We start from the raw sequence: 9,075 nt of genomic DNA, 5'->3' as shown, positions 1-9,075 counted from the left end.
TGAGCCACCCAGGTGCCCCAAGTTATACTTTTAGAATTAATATAGATCTTCAAAACTCTTTAAAAACCTGAAGAGAATGGGGCACCTGGATGGCTCAGTTGGTTAAGCAGCTGACTTCGGCTCAGGTGATGATCTCATAGTTCATAGGTTCAAGCTCCACATTGGGCTCTGTGCTGACAGCTCAGAGCCTGGAGTCTGCTTCGGATTCTGTGTCTCCCTCTCTCTCTGCCCCTCTGCCACTCGCTCTCTGTCTCTCTGTCTCTCTCTCTTTCAAAAATAAACATTTATAAATACATACATACATACATACCTGAAGAGAAAACTTGAGATTAAAAAGAAAAAAATTGGCAATGTAACTTTAAACTCTTGAGGAACAAGCCTGTGTTTGCAGGAAGAAAAAAATCACAGGAGAGAAAAGTAGTTTCCCAAAAAAGGGCAGAGAGGGAAAACAATAATCAGATACCTGCTGCATGCCAGGGACCGACAGCCACTTTCATACTTTATCTCCCCGAATCCTTACCACTGTGAAGGTATTACCCTAGTGTGCAGAAGAAGGAAGTGAAGCTTCACAATGTTACGGAATTTTGCAAACGTTAAACTGATTCTGAGAACTGGTGTTGGATCAGAAACCAGTCCTGGTAGTCAGAAAGGTGACTGGAGGGGCACCTGGCTGGCTCAGTCAGAGGGAGATGCAACTCTTGATTGCGAGGTGTGGGTTTGAGCCCCATGTTGGGTGTAGAGATTACTTTTAAAAATAAAATAGTAGAAAAGAAAAGTGACTGGCATTCATCATCTCTGCATGGATGATCCAGTCAAAGAAACTGTTAACTTACAAGTTTTGAGTTCATCATGCTAATCCTGCACCACCCAAATGTCATCCTGCACCTCTCTCCTCTGACTCCAGAGTTGTGTTTTTTTGTTGTTGTTTTGTTTTGTTTTTAAGATGGGTCCAAATGGGAAAGAAAAAAAAAAAAAAAAAGGCCTCTTTCTGTCTTTGCCTCAGAGCTATGAATCTGTCAGATTTACAACATACTCTCTTAAGACTTTCCCTTTTTATTACAAAAGTGCCCATGGGACGCCTGGGTGGCTCAGTTAAGCGTCTGACTTCAGCTCAGGTCATGATCTCACAGCTTGTGAGTTCGAGCCCCGCGTTGGGCTCTGTGCTGACAGCTCAGAGCCTGGAGCCTGCTTTGGATTCTGTGTCTCCCTCTCTTTCTTTGCCCCTCCCCTGCTCACACTCTGTCTCTCTCTGTCAAAAAATAAATAAACATTAAAAAAAAAAAAGTGCCCAGCAGCATGTTGTAGTTCAGTCATCCATTTATTCATTCAATAAATAAGAGTTGAGTGCTTACTCTGGGCTCTTCGAGACACTGTAGATACACTTGTGAGCAAAACAGCTAAAAACTAAAATAAAAAACCAAGAATTTCTGTCTTTATAGAGGTTAAATTCTAAGGAAGACAGGTAACAAAGACTGTAATAAAAAAAAAGATAGGGGTGCCTGGGTGGCTCGGTCGGTTAAGCGTCCGACTTCGGCTCAGGTCATGATCTCGTGGTCCGTGAGTTTGAGCCCCGCGTCGGGCTCTGTGCTGACAGCTCAGATCCTGGAGCCTGTTTCAGATTCTGTGTCTCCCTCTCTCTCTGCCCCTCCCCTGTTCATGCTCTGTCTCTCTCTGTCTCAAAAATAAATAAACGTTAAAAAAAATTAAAAAAAATAAATAAAGGGGTATAACAGGAAATGTCAAGGACAAGGAAGACGTTGAAGTTTTGGATAGGGAGGCCAAGGAAGACTTCTCTGAGAAGGTGAACTTTTAGTAAAGACTTAAAGGGAGGAGATGTGATACAATCTACTGCATGATTCTCCCTCCGAGAACTCCTCTGGGAAGAAGGCAACCAAAACCATGAGGAAAGCTACTCAAACACTATCTGCCATCTTTCGAAATAGCCCAGGAGGGGGAAAAAATCACAAAGGATTGACATTCTTTTCCTACTCAACATTCCCTTTTGTTCTTTCTGATTTTCTCTTTGTCTCAATTCTTCAATCTCCCCCCGAGACACCTCTATTCTGCCATGTGTATTCTTTCCCCCTCCTTTTTTTTTTTTTTATTTTAAGATTTTTAAAGTAATCTTTACACCCAATGTGGGGCCCGAACTCACAACCTCAGGCCAAGAGTCACATGCTCCACCGACTGAGCCAGCCAGATGCCCCATATCCTTCCCTTCTTTATCTCAATTCCATCCAGGGTAGGCAGGAAATGAGGTGTCCTGTGAGCAGGGGAATCAGCATGCTTCCTTCCGTTACACGGAGCCGGGCACAGCGTAAAGTGGTGGTTGGAGCAGGAGGTAGGCAACCTGGGGGGTGACACACTTTGAGACTCAGGAAGTGTCTGCAGAAGTAAATACCCCAGAATAGCCGCTCAGCTCTCCTAAGAATGTGGGGATATATACACATAGAACCCAGGGAAGAAGCAAAGACACGTTTCCTCCCTCCCTCCCTCCCTCCCTCCCTTCCTTCTTTCCTTTCTGAAGCTTTTATTTTTAAGTGATCTCTACACCCAGTGTGGGCTTGAACTCACAACCCCAAGATCAAGAGTTGCATGCTCCAGCAACTGAGCCATCCAGGTGTCCCTGCTATTGCTTTCTGGTCAGTTTCTCTCTTTTTTAATGTTTATTTTTGGAAAAAAGAGCACGTGCGCGAGAGAGAGCGGGCAAGGGGGCAGAGAGACAGAGGGAGACAGAGGATCCTAAGCGGGCGCACAGAGCCTGATGTGGGGCTCAAACTCACGAGCCCTGAGATCATGACCTGAGCCAAAGTCAGATGCTTAAAGGACTGAGCAACCCAGGCGTCCTGGTCAGTCTCTTTTGTTACAGCTTCATCAAGATAGAATTCACATACTGTGTACACTTAAAGTGCAGTGCACAATTCAGTTATTTCTAATCTGTTTACAGAGTTGTGCGACTGTCACCATAATTTTAGAACATTTTCATCATTTCTGAAATAAACTTCATATTTATTAGGAGTCACTTCTTGTTTCCCCTCAATCTCCACTCCCCTCCCCCCCCCCCCCAAATACACACTTTAGGCAACTACTAATGTACTTTCTGTCTCTAAAGATTTACCTCATCTGGACATTTCGTATAAATGTCACGTTTAGTTTTTGGCTTTAGTTGGCTTTGTGTGTGTGTGGATGACCACTGAAGAATATTACAGAGGAGGTTTTGGAACATCAGAAGTTGAGAAGCTCCTCTGGGGAGATAGTGGTGACAGAAAGGAAAAGCAGGAGGAGGAAATAATGTGCTTCGGTCTTATTTTTTATTGCTCTGTTTCTGCTTTGTAGGTCACCCCAAATGTAGGCAGGATACAAATCTTAAGAAAATGAAAGTGGGAAGTTTCTAATTAATTGAAAAATATTGAATTAAAGTTATAAACTAAATTGTTTTTATTTCTGTGGACAATTTCTTTATCTGTTTTTACATATTTACGCCTTCTGTTTGCCGACACTATGTATAAAGGGGCTGATCATGCAGTCAAGTTAGAAAGCCTGGGTTCTTCCTATTAGGCTGACTTAGCTACTCATAGTTTTCTCTTCTGTAAAATGAGGGGGTCAAAGTATAGAGGATTATTTCATTCTCTCTTCAGCATCGCCTCTTGAGCTGCAAACTATCACCCCTTCAGTATCTCTTGACAGTCCCTATTTTATTTCTAGATGCTCTTCCAGACTTTTCTCTTCATTCCTGGAACTTCTGGGCACAGAAAGTGAAGGTGGATGAACAGAGAGCAGAGTGAATCGCTCACAATATGGGTACACGTCAAACATTAAAAAGAAACTTTACAGCCTGTTATCAAGGCTGCTTCATAACTAGAAAGAACAAAACGGGACAGCAGAGGACATCTAGTCCAATCCCTTTCAGGGTGGGATGAAGGAACCAGCCTAGATATAGGATGTGACTTATCCGAGGCCACACAGCGAGTGAGTGCCAGAGCTGGGGCCAGTTCTGGTTTTCCCCGATGCCTATTCATTTACACTTGGGGAAGTCGAAGTCCAGGGACTTCCGTGAAGAAAAGGACCTGTCAGACTGGGCAGGCTCCTTGGAGGTCACCTGTTGAGTCCAGTCCTCCTTTTCAACAGCGGCTTTGGCGAGGTGCCGGCCCTGGGCCGAGGTTTCTCAAGAATGTCTTCGCCCTGGATCCCGATCTCTGGGCTTGCTGCGCAGCTTGAACGAGAATAACCAGGGAACCTGGGATCTCAGAGTTCCGGGGGCTGAGGCACATCTCCGCGCGCCGACCCTGGGCGATTACTCCGGGAGGGGCTCAAGTGTCGGGGCCTTTGAGGGCTCCTTGCCAGGCGGGAGCGTAGGAACTGATCGACCTACCCTAACCGCTGGGGGCGCGGCGCGAGCCCTGTTGGGGGCGCGGCGCGAGCCCTGTTGGGGGCGCGGCGCGAGCCCTGTTGGGGGCGCGGCTCGACAGTGGCTAGCCAATCCCAGGCCGCTCCATGATAGGGGCGGGATGTCCGCTTCCACACTCCGCCCATTTTCCCTCTCTGAGGGGGTACAGCTCCTCCGTGACCTAGGCAACGGCCGTAGGGCAACGCCCACCTGCTAAATTTGCTGCGTCCCGCCCCTCTTGGCACAATCTTTTGGAGAGCAAAGTCCTTTAAGGGGTAGAAAGGACAGAGATTTTGATTGGATGAGTGACCCTGGCGCTGGGGGAAGGGGAACATCGCCCAGGTTGAACGTGGTGAGCCTGGGACGCACACTTTCCGGAAGCTGAGCCTTGGGTGAACTGAAAATTCAGTGTTTCCAATTAAAATGGCTCCCCTCCTGGGTGCTGGTGAAGGTAGTGGGAATCCGAGAACCCCTGGGTCCCACCACCTGATACTGTTAGTCATACTTCTTAGTTGGAGTATTGCGAGGAATACAGGCATTTAAAGTTTAAATATTTTGAGTTTAAATTTATTGAGTACCTGCCACTGTGACAGACACTATGCTAAGTTCTTGGTCTCGGTGAACAAAACAGACTCTGCCTTCTTGTAGCTTCCGTTTTTTTTTTTTTAAGTTTATATATATATATATATATATATATATATATATATGTGTGTATTTAAAGTTTATTTATTTTTGAGACAGAGAGAGAGCATGAGCGGAGGAGGAGTAGAGAGAGAGGGAGACATAGAATACAAAGCAGGCTCCAGGCTCCGAGCTGTCAGCACAGAGCCTGACGCGGGGCTCGAACTCACAAACCAAGAGATCTGACCTGACACAAAGTCGGCAGCTTAACTGACTAAACCAGCCAGGCGCCCCTGTAGTTTCCATTCTTAAACAAGGGAGACATCACACTTTATAGTGTGTTAGAAGATGGAACAGGACGGGGGGGGGGGGGGAGTGGTGGTGGTGAAGTACAGTAGTCCCACCTTTATTTGTAGGAATATGTTCCAAGACCCCCAGTGGATGCCTGAAACCCCAGATAGTATTGAACCTTACATATGCTATATTTTTTCCTATACATACATACCTATGATAAAGTTTGACTTATAAATTAGGCACAGTAAGAGATTAACAATAAGAATAAAAAGGAATAATTATAACAATATACTGTAATAAAAGTTATATGAATGTAGCCTCTCTGTCAAAATATCTTATTGTACTGTACTCACCTTCTTGTGATGATGTGAGATGATAAAGGGCCCACATCGTGAGATGAAGCAAGGGGAAGGACGTAGGCGTGGTAATGTCGTGTTAGGCTACTCTTGACGTTCAGAAGAATTATCTGCTTCCAGACAGTCGTTGACCATGTGTGACTGAAACTGGAAAGTGAAACCATGGATACAGGGGTCACTACTGTAGAGCAAGGTACAGGGAGCAGGTTTGGCCAGATTAGACACCCGTGAGAAAGTGAGATCCGAACAAAGAATTGGAGGAGGAAAGATGGTTAACTAATGGGCTATCTGGTGGAAGAGTGTGCCAGGTGGAGGGGACAGGTGTTTGGTGTTACTGGAGAACAACAAGGGTGTTGGTGGAGCATCGTGAATGAGGGGAGAGGGAGTGCACGTCTTGTAGGGTCTTGTATGCTTGGAGTTTGCTCTGAAATAGGGAGCCGTTGCAGTGTTTTAAGCAGAAGAGTGACATCATCTAACTTGTATTTTAAAATAACCATTCTGGCTGCTAGGTCGAGAATTAACCAAAGGGACAAGGGTAGAAGCAGGCAGGCTTGCTGGAAGGTTACTGCAATAATGTGTGCCACAGTGTGTAGATGATGGTAGGGTGTCCCAGCGCGGTGATGACAGTGGTGAAAAATAGGTTCCGGACGTATTTTTTAAAGCTTTTTTTTTTTTTTTTAATAAATTTTATTTTGTTTTATTTTTTATTATTATTTGAAGTTTGACTTTTTTTGGAGAGAGTAGAGAGCAGGAGTCGGGGAGGAGCAGAGAGAGCGGAAGACAGGATCTGAAGCAGGCTCTGTGCTGACAGCAGAGAGCCGGATGCGGGGCTCAAAGTCACGAACTGTGATTCCATAGCCTGAGCTGAAGTCAGACTCTTAACCGAATGAGCCGCCCAGGTGTCCTCTGGATGGATTTTGAAGGTAGAGCCCCCGGGATTTCTCAAAAGGTTGGAAATGGGTTGTGAGATAAAGACACAAATTAAGAATCACTCTCAGGTTTTTGGCGGGAGCAACTGAAGGAGGAGTTACTATCAATTGAGATAGAAAAGGCTGGGGGTGGAGCAGCCTTGGGTCTCGGGAAAATAATTGTTGATAACGTTTTCAAGGGGAATGCTCCAATCAGAGAAGCACAGATGTTACCAGAGCACAGAACAGGGTTTGGTAACTTAGTCAAGGGTCAAGAAGTCTTCCAATGGCCTCTGTAGGGGGCCAGAGTTACCCCAGTGAGTCTCTAATGAGTGATGGGGTCATATCAGAATCATTTGGGAAATCTTTTCAATCTCAACCCACGGAGACAATCTTGTTTACTGGTTGGGGCTGGAAGGGGAGGTGGGAGCAGTGGCTGCTGCCACGTGTGCCCTCAGTCTGGCAGCGGAGACTGAGGATGATGAAGAGGGAGGAAAGGGTATCTGCTCTTTAGTAGAGGGCTCGTCGTGTGGAACAACTACTTCCCCCAAGTTGGAAATCAGCCATCAAGTGACAGGACCAGAGAGAAGCATCCTGTTCAGCCTTATCCTTTTAGTCACGTTTTTATTTGTAGAGATGATGTAACAAGACATGAACGGGAGACTTCTGGTTAAATATGGTGGTCTGCAGGCACTTATCTCTAGCTTTTCCAGAAACTCCTTTAAAAGAAGAGTGAAGGGGCGCCTGGGTGGCTCAGTCCGTTGGGCGACCGACTTCGGCTCAGGTCACGATCTCACAGTCCGTGAGTTCGAGCCCCGCATCGGGCTCTGTGCTGCCAGCTCAGAGCCTGGATCCTGTTTCGGATTCTGTGTCTCCCTCTCTCTCTGACCCTCCCCCGTTCATGCTCTGTCTCTCTATGTCTCAAAAATAAATGAACGTCAAATAAAAAAAAATTAAAATAAAAGAAGAGTGAAGGAATTTTTTTAACAGGTTTAAATACACAAAAACATAATTCTAGAGGAGATGAGAGCTGAAAAGAGATTTTTTTTAAATTTATTTTATTTTTTATTAAAAACATTTTTTTACATTTTATTTATTTTTGAGAGAGAGAGAGAGAGAGACAGAGCATAAGTGGGGGAGGGGCAGAGAGAGAGAGGGAGACAGAATCTGGCAGGCTCCAGGCTCTGAGCTGTCAGCACAGAGTCTGACGCGGGACTGGAACTCACTGACCGTGAGATCATGACCTGAGCCGAAATTGGACGCCTAACTGACTTAGCCACCCAGGCGCCCCTATTTATTTTTGAGAGAGAGAGAGAGAGCGAGAGAGAGCGAGAGAGAGAGAGAGAGAGAGAGAGAAAGGGAGAGTGTGAGCATGCACACACAAGTTGGGGAGGAACAGAGAAAGGAGAGAGAGGGAATCCCAAGCAGGCTCCACACTCTCAGCGGGGAGTCTGATTCCAGGTTCAAACTCAGGAACTGGGAGATCATGACCTAAGCCGAAGTCAGACGCTTAACCAATTGAGCCACCCAGGCACCCCATTTTTTTTTAAGCTTAAAAGCAGAGAATCCTTTATGGTAAATATAGCAGGCTATTAAGACCAATCTGCTTCCTAAAAACAATGAAAATACAGGATAAAAGATATAACAATAACAATGATGATGATGATGGTAGTAATAATAATAATAATAATAAACAACTTCTTTAAAGCCCTGAAGAACAAAGAAGAACAAATTACCAGTCTAAAATCTAGGTGAAAATGTGAGCCCACAGAGGAACCTGAGCACTGAAACTGCCTTCATCCTGAAAGCATTTGCCAAACTAGGTCAATGTCAGCAGGTGACACAGAACAGAAATCTAAACCCCCGCCCAGTAATTTAGAAGAAATGCCTCCTGCTGGATTTGAAAAGGAGTCAATCAGGAGTAACCTGACCCAGGCCCCCTGCCCTAGGGAATTGCAAAATAAGTCCTTGGTTCTGAGTTGTCAGCCGTGGAGTGGATATGTAGCTCCAAATCACATCATTTGTGTGGTCAAGGGGAAAAAAAAATTCCTCAAGCTATATATTTAAAGTGAATGCAGATTGGCAGTGTTTAGGCAACTGATAGGGGCAAATACAAATTTTTTCAAATAAGTTTTCAGAGAGTATACAGTCAGAAATATCCCAGCACACAGAGAAATAACAGAAAGCAGAAGCCCCGGGTGCTGGTTGGCTCAGTCAGCTGGCCATATGACTTTGGCTCAGGTTATGATCTCACAGTTCATGGGTTCAACCCCCCACATAGGGCTCTGTGCTGACAGATTGGAGTCTGAAGCCTGCTTCAGATTCTGTTTCTGCCTCTCTCTCTGCTCTTCACCCGCTCATGCTCTGTCTCTCTCAAAAATAAATAGACATTAAAAATTTTTTTAAAAAAGCAGAAGCCAACACCTGTAAGTATTTCATATATTGGAATTATTACACCAAAATTATAATCTCTGATTATTATGTTTGTTTTTAAAGTTTATTTAAGTAA

Source organism: Panthera tigris, chromosome E3 (assembly GCF_018350195.1).
Source record: "Panthera tigris isolate Pti1 chromosome E3, P.tigris_Pti1_mat1.1, whole genome shotgun sequence".
Taxonomy (NCBI): Eukaryota; Metazoa; Chordata; class Mammalia; order Carnivora; family Felidae; genus Panthera; species Panthera tigris.
This window is presented reverse-complemented; position numbering follows the sequence as displayed.